We start from the raw sequence: 5718 nt of genomic DNA, 5'->3' as shown, positions 1-5718 counted from the left end.
CAATCTATTTAATAAGATAGGGGGGTCATATAACTCAAATGAAATAAATAAATAAATAAAAAGTTGAAACGTGTTAATTCCAAAGTCAGCCCCAATAAATTCAGTGGAATTCCTTCTACCTTGATTAGAAGCTGTAGACAACCACCTTATTCAGAAGAACCTTAAAGTAGGCCTCATTAGCAATGCCCTGTTTCCCGAAAATATTTAAACGCAAAGCTGGAAATCTGGTAAGATGGCAAGAGGAGCCCCATCTTGCTCCATGCACCCCAAAATAATAAGACATCCCCAAAAATAAGGCCAAGTGCTTATTTCGGGGTTCAAAAAATATAAGACAGGGTCTTATTTTCAGGGAAACACAGTAGCAATAGCACTTAGACTTATATACCGCTTCATACTGCTTTTACAGCCCTCTCTTAATGGTTTACAGAGTCAGCATATTGCCCCCAACAATCTGGGTCCTCATTTTACCCACCTCGGAAGGATGGAAGGCTGAGTCAACCTTGAGCCTGGTGAGATTTGAACTGCTGAACTGCAGCTAGCAGTCAGCTGAAGTAGGCTGCAGTACAACACTCTAACCACTGAGCAACCTCGGTTCTTAGAACTCAGAATAACTGCTGTTTACTAATTAGGTCATTGAGAGTGTCAGTTTGGTGTAGTGGTTAAAGCATCAGGCTAAAAACTGGGAGACTATGAGTTATAGTCCCACTTTAGGCACAAAGCCAGGTAGGTTTCAATTAAAACTCTTTCTTTTTTATTTAAAAATGTTGTGTATTTATTTCTAGCACTTTTTTGGGGGGAAACCATCACACTTCATTAAGATATACTCTGAAGGCTGTGAGGACATATTTGGGCCAACGTTGGAAAATAGACACTTTGTTGATAATATTAGTCTGGGAAATGAAACGCTGGGAATACGCAGCAGAAGGCAAAACTAACTTTATTCATCCAGAACAGAAATCTGGCTAAATTTAAGCACGAATGCTTCTCTATATAGTACATGTCACTCCAAAAAAGGCAATTTTAAATATTTAAAGTACTGCTTTTAAGGTAGAAATATTTGATGTATTTATTTTTATAAATAATTTGAGCCTAAGTATAAGGCAGATACAATGGGAGGATATTCAGAACTTAATACTGCTTCTACTAAATATTTGTGTGGGCGTGTGTGTGCATACATTACTATATAATAACACCATGTGTTTTTAATTTTAGCTAATGATAAATAGTGGTAACATCAGTATAAATATTACAGTTTAGAGTTTTGTGGTGTTTTACAATAATTTTTCAAGATGATTCCATTATTTTAGTTTTAAATATTCAATTAATTATTTAATCAATGAAATAATGAGTTCTAAATGTTATGCCTATTGTTTATTTACTGATAGTTACCAGCAACTATATTTTTCTCCTTTTCCTCCTTTTATTCTCTCATATAGTTGGTTATTTTATTCTTCAAATGTTTTAAAATAAAATCTTTAAAAAGCCCCACTAGATGCCTCCTGGGAAAACCCTAACACAATACCCAAGGGCAAAAACTGTTTTGTGCCCCTTAATCACTGTGGCCTTCAGTTGTTTTTCCTCACCTGCCCATTTCAAAAGTCCACTTACTCCAGTTTTGACAAAAACAGTGGGCTATAAATGAAAGAACTTCCCATTAGAAATCATGCACAGTCAAAAGCCCATGAATTTGCTAACAGTCAGAAAGGTTAAAATATGTTGTCTACATTTCAAATTCCAGTGAAGATGAAATGCAACCAGACCAGGCATGTTAATATACAATATATTTCTTTTCCTTCTGCACTTACTGTATTTAGATGAAACAGAAGCAGTAATATATATATTTTTCTCCAGCTGACATAGCAAGGTCAAAGGTTCACCATCCAAGCTGGACGACTCAGGCCTGCAGGCCTGAGATAGCAAATATCCCTGTATGTTGCTACTGTTATTCCATTAAAAGTATTTTTGCCCCAACAATGGAGAAGATCATTACATAGACTTCATGCAAATAATCCCTGCAACGTCAGTGTGGCAGCTATTTTCAATGTACCCTTTTGTTGCATCCTTAATTTTTCAGATGTCTTTGTTTCCATCCCATGCTTCATTCTTCCTTCCTGCACATTTTGTGTGTGTGCATGCACAAAGCGCACATAGATTTCCATATGTGCTTGGATTTATTACCATTGATACAGTAACTTGATAATAATAGGCAAAATATTATGAAATGTGTAAAGCCCATGGTACAGAGGGAGATACTTTTCCTTATCATCTCTTTTTTCCTTACAAAATGGTGGACCTGCCTGTCAGATGTTTCTTTGTTCATGTCTTCCATTTTCAGCAGCCACCTTGTTTCTGGTGTATCAGAGAGTAATAATTGTCACAATTGGCACATTCTTAGTGTTTATGTAAGGGAGACTGGAAAGGGGGCAGACAGCAGTGTCCACCTGAGGGGGCACTAGTGACAAAACCACTGTTACAACCAATGTGACACAAGTTCCCCTTCCCCTTTTATATGTGTGACTGCTTCTCATCTGGGCTACTGGTATAGAGCCGTGGTGGCACAGTGGTTAGAATTGCAGTCTAACTCTGCCCACAGTCAGGAGTTCGATCCTGACCAGCTCCAGGTTGATTCAGGTTTCCATCCTTCCAAGTTTAGTAAAATGGGGACCCAGATTGTTGAGGGCAATATGCTGAATCTGTAAACCTGTTAAAGAGGGCTGTAAATCAGTATATAAGTCTAAGTATTATTGCTATTGCTAACTCAAAGGGTTGGCAGTATCAGAATCAGTCTTAGATTACCCATTAAACAAAATAAACACCAAGGGAAGGAAGCCATCACATAGTTCTCTCTCTCTCTCTCTCTCTCTCTCTCTCTCTCTCTCTCTCTCGCTGTGTGTCTTTGTGATTTCCTTACCACACTCAACTTTAATTTCTGGCTCTTAATTAATCTTAATGTTTATCTGTTAAGCAATGGAAAGGCTAAGGGACACCATGGTTGGGCTGCGCTTAGAGCATCGGTTAGTCTTAATCAGTCCCTGATCGGAAACCTTATTACTGAATCTTTCTCTTAGTCTCTTTCTCTTTTAGCCAAATTTACCATCCGACCATTGAAGGACAAGGGTGGAAAATAAATCGAAGCAACAGAGGTATTGCTGCAGAAAATGTTCCCTAGTACAGTTGCTCAACTTCATTTTCTGGGTGGACAAGTGGCTGCTTGCTGAAGCGTAAATTAACAGTCATGGGAAACCACAACCAGAACAGTAAAACCAAAACAGAAGTCATGAGAATACTGTGGTTAAAACAGGGAAGCTTAATTGCAGCCTTGGCCCTAATCACGTTCACATGAGATAGTCAAGATAAGCACAACAGGGTCTAATGCAACTTCCCAAGCTGGACACCTACCAGATTTGTGGATTCCAATACCCATAATGCTCAGCATTGGCCATGATGATTATGAAGCCCTGGAAGTCAAAGATGCATCTGAAAGGCATCCTGGTTGCAAAATGCTGACTTAATATGTTATGTCAACCACATTTAAAACTACTCATTCAAATGAAAGCTTTCTTCTGTTCATTTGTTCTTAATAACACTCATTGTCCTATATAATAACCTACAGTATATAATAACAACAAAATATGTATTTTATGCAGTTGTGTATGTATTTATATAGCCTTTTTTCTTTAAAGAAAAGACAATGACTCTGGGCCCTTCACATTCTGGGCCCTTCACATTGTAAAAAGCTAGAACAGTAAAATAAAAGAAAAAAGAGATGTGCATCCAAAATAAGAAGAGAAAAAACCCATTTCAACAAAACCAAATGTTACAGATTCATTTAAGTTTGGATGCAAACTTAATTGTAAATAACACCAATGCTCAGTGGAATTCCAGGATTTGCAGAAGTGAAAAGGTTCTTTTTGAAGGAGAAAAAATATACTGGGGGAGAAAGTTTAGTAACTGCATAATAAAGATTTAATGAGCATGTAATTCTAGCTAGTTATTGAGAAAGCATCACAGGGAGAATGTTAAACTACTTAAAAGTTGAACAGGAATTCTTCATTCAGCAACATATTGTTACACCCGCTATTTGTTCTCCTGCAATAAACTCACATGCCCTAATAAACGTCCTTTATTTGAGTGTAAAGAGCAAACTGAGTCCATTGTGTTAACATCAGTTATTTGAAGCGGATGTTTTCCAAATTCATTGCCTGCCTGCCCCATGTATAATTATTCTAGAAAAAAGGGCCCTGAAGTTGCTTAGAACAGCCCAATTTTTGACAGAAATATGGGGCTTAACTAGTTCTATGACGTGATAGTATCGGTGTCATTCCAATCTTGGAGGAAGGACTAGCTATAAATATGACAACAAATGTAGCTACTGCCCAGTCTAATAGATTGGATCAATTAACCTCGCTTTTTCTTTGCAAAGCAAGTTCTGAGATTTTGTGATGGAAGAGCTATTAACAGCATAGATAAATTCCTTAACTTGATACAAGGTGATGGGATATTATGCTCGGGTTGGCAGGATATTGCATTGATAGAGAAACATCGTTGATTGGTATTGGTTCGATGTAACTCAGAGCTGCTTGCTTCTCAAGGACAGTCTAAAGTTTTAAACGTGGAAATAGGACATCATCTTAAGGAGACACCTATGCTTAAAAATTAGAACTTTGATATCTCATAATAAAGCTTTCTACAAAGTAATTATTCTTTCTTATTGCACATATAGATGATGATGACGGTGAAGATGATGAGGATGATGAGGATGCACTCAGAAAATCCATTGGCATTTATTATTTCAGCAGGAGTGCACTGAAGATGATTCCACTGCCCAAGAAGCCGTCTCCTTATCCCAACTGTGCCTTGTATAAAAGCCTCATGATCTTTGCAAGAAACCAGCAAGATTTTAAGGACATAAAGAGATAAAGATCTATATCTGGGATAACCAAATGTCCCATGGTACAGAGAAAAACACTCTGTTTGAAAGGCTGCACAATGTGAATCCGACTTAAACATAATCAAATATTAGAGGATGTTTGATTTTGCTCATCATTTATAATATTTGGCAACAAATCAAGTAGGGATCCTGGAAAACAGTTGTCTGTTTTCCCCTGTATAAGGGGTGTTGATGGTTTTATTTTATTTATTTAACCCAACAATTCATTCATTCAATTATTTAAAGTTGTTTTGAGAAAGAATTGTACAAGTGTGTCTACAGGCAAAATAATACACATGCCAATTTTACAGGAATCTGAACTCTTTCTTTTGGATCTTTGTTTTTCCTCCCTGTGCTTTTTACAGATTTTGATGATGTGCAAGTGGCAGATTATTTGCCAAACCCAACAGTTTTCAGCCCAGGCATCACTGATCAAATTCCTCTTATCCTCTCTCCTCCATTATACTTTGCTCTATATTCATTTTTTTCTGCAACAAACTATCTTCCATTTAAACTAGGAGGTATTTTCAATATAAATCAAATACATATTTAAACAACTTTCTCCTATTTGATATCCTCCTGATGTGTTGGACCACATTTCCTATCAACTTAAGCTTGCATGCTTGTTGGCTAAACTGACTGAAAAGAAGCATTGCAGACCTGGAAAAGAATTACATCTCCTCTTCTCTTCTCGTCTCGTCTCATCTCGTCTCGTCTCGTCTCTCGTCTCGTCTCTCCTCTCCTCTCCTCTCCTCTCCTCTCTCACTCCACTCCACTCCACTCCACTC

General features: G+C 37.4%; 1 long non-coding RNA gene across 1 annotated transcript; it reads left to right on the top strand.

The window, feature by feature from the left end:
* The first annotated feature begins 619 nt into the window (after positions 1-619).
* On the top strand, positions 620-5238 carry LOC117674129 (uncharacterized). Its single transcript, XR_004593694.3, has 3 exons — positions 620-723; positions 1852-2019; positions 4724-5238. It is a non-coding gene; the product is annotated as an uncharacterized LOC117674129 (long non-coding RNA).
* Positions 5239-5718: the final 480 nt, after the last annotated feature.

The sequence above is a fragment of the Pantherophis guttatus genome, chromosome 1 (assembly GCF_059756535.1).
Source record: "Pantherophis guttatus breed Tessera chromosome 1, ASM5975653v1, whole genome shotgun sequence".
Lineage (NCBI taxonomy): Eukaryota > Metazoa > Chordata > Lepidosauria > Squamata > Colubridae > Pantherophis > Pantherophis guttatus.
This window is presented reverse-complemented; position numbering and strand designations above follow the sequence as displayed.